At 38.7% G+C, this 13,269-nt stretch overlaps 1 long non-coding RNA gene across 1 annotated transcript; it reads right to left on the bottom strand.

The window, feature by feature from the left end:
• Window positions 1-1,698: 1,698 nt before the first annotated feature.
• Window positions 1,699-5,467, bottom strand: LOC142182012 (uncharacterized). The gene is made up of 2 exons (XR_012710898.1): window positions 4,412-5,467; window positions 1,699-1,935 (listed from the first exon to the last, which is right to left on the bottom strand). It is a non-coding gene; the product is annotated as an uncharacterized LOC142182012 (long non-coding RNA).
• Window positions 5,468-13,269: the final 7,802 nt, after the last annotated feature.

Here is a 13,269-nt window from a genome sequence, read left to right as displayed (position 1 = left end):
CTCTCACTGAAATACGCCATCATCAAGTCATTTTTCTCTCCAACACCTCTCATTTCACTGCAATAAACCTTCAGGTGGGCTACCGGATCCCCACACCCATCATACAAGTTAAATTTTGGCACTTTAAATCCCGCGAGCAGGCGAACGTCAGGGGACACAGACAGTTTTTTATAAGTCATGCTTCCCTGGCCTCCCATTCCTTGCTTGTTCTTTAAGGATTGTTCTATGCCTTTTAGCCTCCTAGGTGCCCTATCTTTCCCTTCTCTTCCTGTGAACCTTTCATTTTCAACATGAGGCTCATCCTTTGGGCCCTGTTTTTATGAGTAAGGAACCTTGTGGGCAATATTTGAGGGGTAATATTGGGCATCATGAGCTTGGAGATAAGCGGGTGGATCTAGAGAGTGTGGAGGATCATCTGGCATTGTGTCCGTAGTTTGGGTAAGGGCAGCATCTAGGAAGCTAGGTGGTGGCGGGGGTGGCGCCTTCCCAGTCATCCAAGCCTGATACATGTCAGCCATGTGTTGTTTTAACATTTTTACCTCTTCAACCAACCCATTGTCCTGTTCAACCAACTGCTTTTGAGCGCCGGTATCAACCAACTCAGTTCTGTTGTTATCTGCTATTGCATTTTGACTTTATGTTGCAGAGAAGAGTTACCACTTTTAAACCACAAACCAACCACCCTTCTGCTAGGAATATAACAAAATGAAGCCGTCACGTTAGCATTAGGGCATTTAACATAAGATAATCTCACTTTATGTGCAATGCACCTAGCCACAGTTATCGGTTCTAAAATGACTTCGAGGGTACAAAGGTCAGTTAGCATCATCCCGATTTGTTCATTTCAACCTCTCTCTCTCTTTTTTTTTGCTTTTCTAGCACTTGTTGGCTTGGCTATTTTCCTTCATTTCTCTTTTTTTTAATCATCACTCTTTCTTTATCTCATATCTCATATCCCACAATTTCATCTCTTTTTTTCTTTTCTTATTTTATTTTCCTTTTCTTTTTTCTTTAAAAAAAAATGATTCGATCGAACCCTATGTAGGTTGCCTATGTATCATGATGCCGCATGAATCAAAACTTTGCGTAGTTTTGGAATGTCGGGAATAAAGAAAACAAACTAACATTCTTTTTCCTTTTACCTTAAAGACTACTCTGACGAGAAAAGGGAAATAAAAGAAAAAAATCTCTTTTTTTTTTGAATTTTTTAGACTTAATGTTCTATAACTTATTCTAAACTCAAGCTTAACGTTCATATATATTTTTTCGAAACGAGCAATGAAAAAGATAAAACAAGATGCTTTTGGATTTCAATTTTGATTACCTAAAAAAGAAATTCTAATGATAAACAAAAGATAAGGTATTTTTTCTATCTACAATATCCTAAAGTTCTAATGAAAATAAAAGAATTATTTTTTTATTTTTCACTAATTTCCCAAAGAAACACCTCAAAAGAAAATCTTTTTGGATTTTGGGATTAACACCTTAAAGAAAGCTTCTAAAGAAGTACTAAAAGAAAATTCTCTTTTTTTTTGTTTTTTTGAATTTTGGTCCTAATATACTAAAGGAAACATAAAAACAATTCATTTTAAGTCCTAGATATTAATTGCCTAAAGGAAAACAACCTCAATTTTTTTTTCATTTCTAGAATTGGTATTCTAAAGAAGATTTATAACGAAATATAAAATGCAACATCTCTTTTCTTTTTGGATTTTTGAGTTACAGCATATTTTTCAAATATAAAGCAGAAAATACAATAACAAAAGGCTTGACATTACTGTACAAAACTAGAAAGTAAAAGACGACATAAAATGAAGAACATACTCAAAACATAAAAATAAAACAAATCTCCTTAAGCAACTCCTGACTGAGCGATCTTGACCGGATAGTCACGGGGTGTCTGTCATGCTCAAACTTCGGTAAATAAATCCACACCTGTATGAGAAAACTTTAAATCAACACTATGTGAGACAATAACACTCCCTACTGGACACATGGAAGACATGGTTGAGGCTATTTTTGCAAACTGGCTTATTTGGCCAAAGATGGCTAGAAGTGCAAAATTTGGCTATGACCCCGCAAAGCCAAGAACCTAAGATTTACTAGGAAGACCGAACCCTATGTGGGTTGCCTACGTATCACGCCCCGAAAGACGAGAATCAGGTATGCGTAGTTCGGGCAAATTGGATACGGGCAAGAAATAAAAAAAACAACTCACTTATAGAAAACACATTTTTTGTCTTTTTTCGAAAAATGATGAAACTCTTTATTTATTTATTTGATTTTTCTTTTTGATTTTGAAAAATGATAAAAAGTGCAAAATCTTTTTGAAGTTTCCATGCTCTTTTTTTCTTAGTAAAATGTAACAAAAAATATAATTGGGCCCTACTCGCTTCATCCTCACACTTCATCCTCTCTTTTTTTTTCTTTTTTTTTTCATTCACCCTCAATTATCATTGGTCTGCCAAATGACACTTTTACCCTTGAATAAATGCAATATGTAGCACATAGGATGCATCAAGATGGTCTGTTATTTTGGGTACACTTGTCCTAGACGAACCCAACCCCTGTGTTGAGTCCCCAAAGTCAAATGCACGTGATGCAAGCAAACGTTCCTAATAGGGATCCGGCATGAGGTCTTGTTATACTAGGTTCAAAATCTAGGTTTATTGTTCTAGACCTAGCTTACCCGAGCGGACAGCTCAACCCGAGGGGGGCAGCGTACCGGGAATACAGAAGCTTTACTGGCTTTGCAACTTGTCCGAACCTCGTTCTAAATTTGAAATATGACTCTAACAGAAAAGAAGTCACACGAAGTGCACACTTCTTCATGATTTAGAAGACTCAGAAAGAAGAGGGATTTCGCAACAGTTTATATATAGTTCACGGAATATCAAAGCGATAAAAGCAATCAATTAGCACATTAGGCCCAAATCATGTAACAAAATCATATAATGGATAAAGCCAACTATAACAATTATTCTATGCTCAAATTCTTGAACCCTGAACTAGAGATTCTGGGTTTGATCCCCAGCAGAGTCTCTAGAGCTGTCACACCTCGTTTTTACCTACACCCCCGGAGAGGAGTAGATGCGGGAGTTTTTCCAATTAAAGGACAATCGAAACGAGATTTATTGTTAAAAGATTCAGAGTCGCCACTTGGGAGATTTATGGTGTCCCAAGTCACCGGTTGAATCCTGAATCGAGGAAAAAGCTTGACTCTGTTTAATAGTCCGCGAACACATAAATCCGGGTAAGGAATTCTGTTAACCCGGGAGAAGGTGTTAGACATTCCCGAGTTTCGTGGTTCTAGCACGGTCGCTCAACTGTTATATTAGGCTTAACTCTCTGATTCTAGAAACACGTTTTAACCTATGATGCCATTTTAAACTTTTGACCGCTTTTAATTAATTTTTTGAAGAAGATTGAGCGTCATCTAAAATGTGCCTTTGGATTGCGCCACATGAAATGCACCCGCAATCCTAAACACATTTTAGTCAACGTTTTAAGATTTTGATTTGGGTCACATGAAATGCACACCCGAGTTTAAGAAAGTAATATTATTAAAACAACGCGCCTAAAGCAACGACGCGTTTATAAGTTGCCTATCTTCAATTTGGAATTATTGAAAGTCCGAAACTATAGATATTCATTTGTTGGACAAAGCGTTCATGAATTATTGAAAGTCCGAAACTATACTGGTCATGTTCGGAGACCAACAATGTTCTACATGCCTGTTCCTAATTATAATCTTCTTGGCAACCTGCTGGGAGCAAACTGGTCTTTGTCTTGTATCGACCAGACAAACTCATTTCACCATTCATTCACCAATATTTCACCATGTAGTTTGTATGGAGAAAAAGTGCAACGTCTAGAGAGAATTCTCCCCTTCACAACAGAGATTGACATAAAAATTAGCTACAAGCAGAACTATACTAATGTCTTCTCAAGATTTGCTTGGCATTTCTTTGACATGGATCCTAACATTGACATGGAAACTTCACTGCCTATGACTAAGATTACAAAATATATAAAGGAGGTGTGGAATTCATTTGAAAAATTAGTTGGGCTTGGTGATATTTTTCATCCACTCATATAACTTTATTTAATTGCTTAAGTGAAGGTGTTAAAGGCCTAATTTCAACTGAGGCAACCAAATCGTTCCCAATTTATTCTGAACCTAAATCCAGTAAGGTAACAGTTAATGGGCCAACTAACACAAGTGAGAGTATCATATTTCATGGCTTCATGTAGTTAAAATTTCCTTTTGTTTTCAAGATACAACAATTCAACCAAGCACTCAATACTCGTTCAAGATTTTTCAACTAAAATAAAATAATCAAATAATGTATCAAAATCAAACAAATATAGAATTCACCTAATCAATAGTGAAAAAGAATTGAGAATGAACCTCAACTGAAGCAAGGATTTCTCATTGAACAAGGCCTCCAAGCAAGATTCATACAACGACCAGTCATGACTTGTACAACCTCGACAGAACCGTGCACTTTCTAGATCGAGAACCTCGCCAGAAATCACTACTTAACATAAAATGATGGCCTTTCCGATTGCAATAACACTGTGTGAATATGAACTAAAGCCGGAACATGGCCGCAAAACCCTGTCGGTAACCTCAGACTACAACTCGGAACTCGCCAGAAAACTCGAATTAAACCAAATAATGAAATCAACGGATTGCAACAGTGACTAGCGATTTGGATCTGCTTTATTCCATTTTGTGTGCTTTGTAGCTGAGTTTCATAATCCTATCCGAAAATGGCATAGCTAATGGCAAACGGAAGAAGCAGTAACGACAGTGGGGGTGAAAACAGCAAACCAAGGAAGATCAACAGATCTGAGAGTGAAACAGCCAAATGACGTATTGAACGAGGAGGTCACACTGTTGTTCTGTCTATGTATGTGTGTACGTGAGGGTGAAGCTCACCGGATATGGGGTTGCTGGCGGAGTGTACCGCGGCGAGGTGAGGCGAGGTGAGACGAGGTGAGGATGTTGGATGAAGGTCGGGTTGTTTTCGAATTTCCGGCAATGGGAGGGGTCCGCTACTGCTCGTCGTTCTCAGAGATCGAGAGAGATTGGAGGGCCCGTTCTCGCTGGTTTTGTGCAGGAGGCGATGACTGGAGGGTCTTCGTTCATTTGGGATTGATGTCTGACGATGAAGGATGAGGTCAAGGCCGCGGGGGGTCTGTGAAGAAGACGATCCGAAAGGGGGAAGGGTCCTGTATTTGCTGCGCATCTTTTGTGTGTATATCCCTCTTTTCTTTTAGATTTTTTAAGCCTTACTTTATAGGAAGATTCTAGGTTTAGGTGTATTTTTGTGTATTTTGCCCATTAGTCCCTAGGTCTTTTTATTTGTTTTTGCTCCAAAGAAGAGTCTAGAAGGGTCCCTAAGCTTAATGGACTAATCCAAATTGGGCCAAGAACTGGGCTCTAAAACTCTTAAAATTGTGATCCAATACCTTAATTGACTCCTTTTAAAATAAGAAAAAAAATACTACACAATCCAAAGCTAATCCTAATTAATTAAACTAAACATGAAACTATTTTTGTGTTTTCGAAATTATATAAAGATAAAAATAAGGTATTTTTTTTGTATATTATTTTTTTATGAAAGGTACATAAAATAAAAATATTTTTTTGTAATTTTCATTTTCTTGTAATAGAATAAAGTAGAAGAGTAAAAATGAGTTGAAATAGCTATATTAGGCCTAAATTAAATATTTACGTGCTAAAATATAAAAAATCTTGGGGAGGGTCAAAAATCACATGTCTACAGGGGGCGCAAATAATATCAGTGAGACTAAAATAAGCGTCCACCTTGAACCAAAAATCAGGGAAGAGATAATCAAAGCACTGATTGAATACAAAGATATTTTTGCATGGTCATACGACGACATGCCAGGTTTGAGCACTGATTTGGTGGTCCACAAGTTACCTACTGACCCGACATTCCCTCCCGTCAAGCAAAAATTGAGAAAGTTCAAAACTGATATGAGTGTGAAGATTAAGGAAGAAATCACTAAGCAGTTGGATGCAAAGGTCATTCGGGTCACACGATATCCCGTTTGGTTAGCTAACGTTATGCCAGTACCAAAGAAGGACGACAAGATCAAAGTATGCGTTGATTACCGCAATCTCAACAAAGCAAGTCCAAAGGATAATTCCCACTACCCAACATCCACATTTTGATCGATAATTGCGCCAAGCGTGAGATTGGATCATTTGTGGATTGCTATGCAGGGTATCATCAGATTTTAATGGATGACGAAGATGCGGAAAAGACGACATTCATCCCACCATGGGGAACTTATTATTACCGAGTAATGCCATTTGGTTTGAAAAACGCTGGGGCAACTTACATGAGGGCAATGACTACTGTGTTCCATGATATGATACACAAGGAGATTGAGGTGTACATATATGATGTAATCATAAAGTCAAAGCAGCAGGCCGACAACGTCGGAGACTTGAGGAAATTTTCCAGAGGCTTCATAGGTACAACCTCAAACTTAACCCTGCAAATTGTGCATTTGGTGTTCCATATGGAAAATTGTTGGGATTCATAATCAGTCGTCGAGGCATTGAGTTGGATCCGTCAAAGATCAAAGCTATCCAAGAATTTCCGCCTCCGAGGAACAAGACTGAGGTGATGAGTCTGTTAGGGAGGTTGAACAACATCAGCAGGTTTATTGCTTAGCTCACGACAACTTGTGAGCCTATTTTCAAGTTGCTGAAGAAAGATGCTGCGGTCAAGTGGACGGATGTGTCAAGAAGCATTTGATAAGATAAAAGGATACTTGTCAAACCCACCTGTGTTGGTTCCGCCAGAACCAGGGAGACCTTTTATTCTTTACTTGATAGTCTTGGAAAATTCATTTGGTTGTGTAATGGGGCAGCATGACATCACCGGCAGAAAGGAACAGGCCATCTACTATCTTAGCAAGAAGTTCACGGCTTATGAGGTTAAGTACACTCATCTGGAAAGGACATGTTGCGCCCTAATTTGGGTGGCTCAGAAATCGAAACATTATTTGTCATCCTACACTACTTACCTCATTTCGCGCTTGGATCCATTGAAGTATATCTTTCAAAATCCTATGCCGACAGGAAGACTTTCGAAGTGGTAGATTTTGCTCACAAAGTTTGACATCATCTATGTGACTCGGAATGCAATGAAAGCCAAGCATTGGCAGATCATTTAGCCGAGAACCCGGTCGATGATGAGTACAAGCCATTGAAAACTTATTTTCCCGATGAAGAGGTGATGCATATCGATGAACTGGAGCAGATCGAGAAACCAGGTTGTAAACTTTTCTTTGACAGAGCGGTCAACATGAAAGGAGTTGCAATAGGGGATGTGCTTATTTCTGAAACAGGGCATCGCTATCCTGTTATGGCTCAGTTTCGGTTTTATTGCACCAACAATATGGCTGAATATGAGGCATGCATTTTGGGTTTGAGGCTAGCTGTAGACATGGATGTCCAGGAAGTCTTGGTCTTGGGAAACTCGGATCTTCTGGTACATCAAATTCAAGGAGAATGGGAAACACGAGATTTGAAGCTCATAACGTACCGACAATGTTTGCATGATCTTTGTCAACGATTTCGATCAGTGGAGTTCAGGCATATTCCAATGGTCCATAATGATGTTGTCGATGCTTTGGCTACCCTGGCATCAATGTTACACCATCCGGACAAAGCTTATGTCGATCCTCTGCATATTCAAGTTCGAGACCAACATGCTTACTGTAACATGATAGAAGAAGAACTTGATGGCGAACCATGGTTCCATGATATCAAGGAGTACATCAGAGTGGAGATATATCCAGTGCAATCCACAGCGGATCAAAAGAGAACAATTCGACGGTTGGCAAGGGGGTTTTTCTTAAGTGGAGGAGTTTTGTATAAAATAACTCCAGACCTTGGATTGTTAAGATGCATAGATGCTAGACAAGCTACAATTGTCATGTCCGAAGAACATTCGGGAGTCTGTGGACCATATATGAGCGGATATGTGCTGGCAAAGAAAATTCTCCGAGCAGGTTATTATTGGCTCACCATGGAGCGAGATTGTATTAGTTTTATGTGCAAATGTCATCAGTGCCAAGTACATGGAGATTTATTTCATTCTCCGCCATCCGAGTTGCACACAATGTCCGCACCATGGCCCTTTGTTGCTTGGGGTATGGATGTCATTGGACCAATTGAGCCAGAAGCATCTAATGGGCACAGATTCATTATGGTAGCCATTGATTATTTCACCAAGTGGGTTGAGGCCAAAACTTTCAAATCGGTGACCAAGAAAGCAGTTGTCGGTTTTGTTCATTGAAATATCATCTGTCAATTCGGAATCCCAAAGGTGAACATAACATATAATGGTGCTAATCTTAATAGTAATTTGAGGAAAGAGGTATGTCAACAGTTTAAGATTACAGATCGCAATTCTACCCCATATCGTCCCAAGGCGAATGGAGCAGTCGAGGCAACCAACAAAAACATAAAGAAGATACTTCGGAAAATGGTAGAAGGTTCGAGACAATGGCAGAAAAAATTGCCATTTGCGTTGTTGGGTTATCGCACTACTGTCCATACTTCAGTAGATGCAACTCCTTATTTGTTGGTATATGACACTGAAGCAGTAATACTTGCAGAAGTTGAAATCCCGTCCCTTCGGATTGTCGCTGAGGCTGAGATTGATGATGATGAGTGGGTCAAAACCCGTTTGGAGCAGTTGAACTTGATTGATGAAAAACGATTGGCAGCAGTGTGTCATGGCCAGTTATATCAAAAGAGAATGGCAAGAGCATATAACAAAAAGATGCGTCCCCGAAAGTTTGAATTGGGTCAGCAAGTGCTAAAACGTATCCTTCCACATCAGGCTGAAGCAAAAGGCAAGTTCGCCCCGAATTGGTAAGGGCCATTCATTGTAACCAGAGTATTGTCCAATGGTGCTTTATGTTTAACAAATATCGAAGGAAAATGCATAAACATGGCTATAAATTCTGATGCAGTCAAGAGATATTATGTATGATTTCTTTGGTATAATTGTTGATTTGTATTTCGCATTATTTCGAAGATTGAAAGGACGAAGGCAATTTGTTCTTCCATCTAAACACTTTACCCTTTTGTTCCTCCTTTTGAGCCTTATTTATTTATTTCATACCCCTCTTTTGGAATCAATAACGAAAAAGAGAGAAAAGAAAGAAAAGAAAAAAGAGAAAATAAAAGAAATGAAAAGAGAAAGTATAACGACAAGGAAATTCAGGTGTGAACTACGTTTGACCTGATTCCTGTTAAGAATACGTAGGCAGCCTCACGGCTCAGTCATAGTAAAAATAAAATATCAAAATATCCCCAATCAAAAAAATGGGGCAGTAGTTATGATTGTGATAAGAAATCGGATTCCAAACGTTGTAATTCTAACCCATTTGAGATGCTTTGAGCCTTTTCAATACCCTTTTCTTTCCAAACATATCCAAGGACCCACATGGCTGTCCAAAGAAAGACCTCCCGATCAGTCTTCGAGAGATGCCAAATCAAACAAGTAAAGATAATTCATATCAGGGGCAACACTCCAGTTTAAGCAAGAGAAATCAAAAAAATGAGAGAGTCTTATTGGTGAAAACCCTCATGGGCACTATGAGGCGACGAAAGCTGAGAGAAAGTAAAAATGAGAGAGTCTTATCGGTGAAAACCTTCGCAGGCACCATGAGGCGACAAGGAATTGAGGAATAAGCAAATGAGAGAGGTTTGTCGGTGAAAACCCTTCAGGGCACTACAAGTTGAACAAGGTCCGTAAGTTGGCGGAAAGTAAAAATTGGGTTGTAGAGATATTGGAGCACAAAGAAAAACAATTGGAAAGGAGATTGGTTAAATAGACTGCGCTGATTAATCCAAAATACATACCATGATCATTGGTGCCAGTGACTCCACTCAGATAAGTTCCTTTTCCTATCTCCAATAGTCATCCAAATTTTGATTTTCTTCTTTATTCTTAATTCTCAAAATCATTGCATTTCATTGCTGTTAATTTTACTCCTCTAAAGCTCTTCCATGTTTAGCCTTGTTTCAACAAATAAGAAGGAATTTCAAAGTTTAACTACCAGTTTCGAAATTGCGCAAAGCAAAATGCGGCTAGGACATGCCAAAGATAATATGATGAAAAGTGGGACATAGGGTGTAAGCAAAAGTTAAATTGGTGGAATGGTTCAGTAATGTCGTGGGAAATGTACGAGTTCAGACAGAAAGGTCAGAAATGGAGAACAACAGTTGGGGATCCTGCAGTTAAGGATCAGTCAGAAGGTCAAAACAATCATTCGACCATGTTCAAGGCAGTCAGAATGAAGCAAAGCCTAGCAAAGAGAAAACCACCTCCAGCAAGAATGCCACAACTAACCACCACGTTTTAAACTGACAAGATTTTATTTGATTTGAAATAGGGGCAAAGATGGCATTTGTTTTAGGAAATCATCCGTAAGGTGAACAAGTACCAGGCAGGTTTGATTGCAGAATTCTCAGGACCCTCCTGGAAAATGGGACCTAGTTTAAAAATCGAAACAATCGTAAATAGCAAAATCTAGCATAAATATACCCCAAAGGAATATAAGTTGGTTTCAAAGTTTGCATGTTTAAGATATGATTCAATTAGGTGTTTTCAGGACCCTCTTGAATAATGGGACCTAGCTTTGATATTTCCATTAGATAACAAGGTTGAGCACAAGTTCTGTTGTAGGGTAATATAATTTAGCCGTAAAATTTTTACTCTTAAGATAAGACATGATTTTTGATTGTCAGGACCCTCCTAGATAATGGGATGTAGTTTAAAACTGGCTTGGATAACAAGATTTAGCATAATACATACCTTCAGTAGATATAATTTAGCTTTAAAATTGCCGTTTAATTAAGAGTTGTCAGGACCCTCCTGGATAATAGGGAGTATTTTAAGACCTTCTTAGATAACAAGATTTAGCGGAAGTCATACCTTTAAATGATATAGCTTAGATTTAAAATTGTCATTTAGTTAAGAGTTGTCTGGACCCCCTGGATAATGGGACCTAGTTTTCAAATTCTTAGTAATATTTGGTAATATGATTCAATTTAACACTCACAGATGCGCCCAGCTACCAAACTGGGGCAGAAAATTTTCTTTTGTTTGTCTATTTTTGTTAAAGTCAGGTGCCCATCTGAAGAACAGGGAGAACAACACGGATGTTAAAGATAAGAGCATGACCAAGTACTAGCAGTTGAAGTATCAGCAATCAGGCGCCCACCTGGAGAACAAGGAAAAACAGTTAAAGTATCAGTAATCAGGCGTCCACCGGGAGAACAAGGAACAACAGTTAAAGTATCAGCAATCAGGCGTCCACCTAGAAAACAAGGAACAATAGTTGAAGTATCAGCAATCAGGCGTCCACCTGGAGAACAAGGAAAAACAGTTGAAGTATCAACAATCAGACGTCCACTGGAAAACAAGCAACAACAGTTGAAGTTTTAGCAATCAGGCGTCCACCTGGAGAACAAGGAACAACAATTGAAGTATCAGCAATTAGGCGTCCGCCTGGAGAACAAGGAACAACAGTTGAAGTATCAGCAATCAGGCGTCCACCTGGAGAACAAGGAAAAGCAGTTGAAGATCCAGTAATCAGGCGTCCACCTGGAGAACAAGGAACAACAGTTCAAGTTTCAGCAATCAGGCTCCTACCTGGAGAGCAAGGGAGTACAGTTCAAGTTTCAGCTTTCAAGTTCTTACTGATATTTGGTAACATGATTTAGTTTACACTCACATATGTGCCCAGCCACCAAACCGGGGCAGAAAATTTTCTTTGTTTTGTCTATTTTTTTTGAAATAAGGAGCCCACCTGGAGAACAAGGGAATACATTTCAAGTTTCAGCAGTCAGGAGCCCACCTGAAGAACAAGGGAATGCAATTCAAGCTTCAGCAATCAGGCGCCCACTTGGAGAGCAAGGGAATACACTTCAAGTTTCGGCAATCAGCGCCCACCTGGAGAGCAAGGGAATACAATTCAAATTTCAAGTAATGAGGAGCCTGCTTGGAGAACGGAGGAAAGGAAATAATAGTTAAAGGAAGACATTTAAAAGGTTCAGCAATCAGGTACCCGCCTAGAGAAAAAGCGAAAGCATTTCAAAAAAATATCATTCAAGTCAGCCACAAAGGAACTTCTGAGGGAAATATAAATCAACGAGGCAACAGCAGTCACAAGATCAAGTTTAAAAATTAATCTTTGTAAAGCATAGATCATAGCTTAGTCTAGCTTCTTCATTTTTGTCATGGTGTAATAAGGAGGTCAGTAAGAAGTATCAGCAGTATCAGCAGCAGTAGCAGCAGTAACAGTGAAACCACAGCTTCATGGTAGTCCCAGCTACCGAAACTTCCCGAACTACATTGACCCGATTCCTTTATAGCCAAAGATATATAGGAAACCTTTGAAGTAGAGGTTCGGTCAAATTCTTTCAAAAAATGCTTCCCACGGAGTCTTCAAACAGGCAAAAATCGCTCGTATCCACTCACTTTATCTTTGCACGAAAATTCTTCTTGTTTCCGGGCAAAGAGGGGTAGTTGTGAGCACGTGATTTTTGCTTCATACGAATTGCTCCAAAAGAATTCCCAAAATTAGGTTTTTTTCTTTAATTATGTGTTATTATTAGGAATTATTATGTTGTTTTCCTGATTGTTTCCATATGTTTATGTACATGTTTAATGCATTAAAAATACAAAAGTATAGTATCCGTATTTAGGATTTAATTTTACATTTTTTAGATTAATTAAGTGAATTGTTGTTTTAGAAAAATGAAAAATTCAAAAAAAAATAACGTATTTTGCATTTTTAGTGTTTAATGTCGAAATTTCGTGTTTTTCTTTTTGATTTGGTAAATAATATTTGGGATAATTATTATTTAGAGTTAATTAGTATTTTTGATAGGATGATTTGGTTTTATAATTTAGGATTTTAGTTTTAATTTTTCGAAAAAAAGGAAGAAAAGAAAAGGAAAAGAATTAAAGAGAAGGAAATCGGAATTGGGCCAAATTCAATTTAAGAAGCCCAAACAATTACCCAGCCAAACCTGCCCGATCCAGCCCAAACCCGTGTCAAAATCCGGTCCATCCCAGGCCATATCAAACGATTTCGTTTGGTATAGTTTGATCAGGACCGTCGATCTCACTTGATCGAACGGTCCCTAACATCGCCCATGACCCAAGCCCAACCCGCCCCTGAACCAGTCCAGCCCCA

This window comes from Nicotiana tabacum, chromosome 6, assembly GCF_000715075.1.
Source record: "Nicotiana tabacum cultivar K326 chromosome 6, ASM71507v2, whole genome shotgun sequence".
In the NCBI taxonomy this organism is placed as follows: Eukaryota; Viridiplantae; Streptophyta; class Magnoliopsida; order Solanales; family Solanaceae; genus Nicotiana; species Nicotiana tabacum.
The sequence above is the reverse complement of the archived record's forward strand: the minus strand, read 5'-3'. Positions and strand labels throughout refer to the sequence as shown.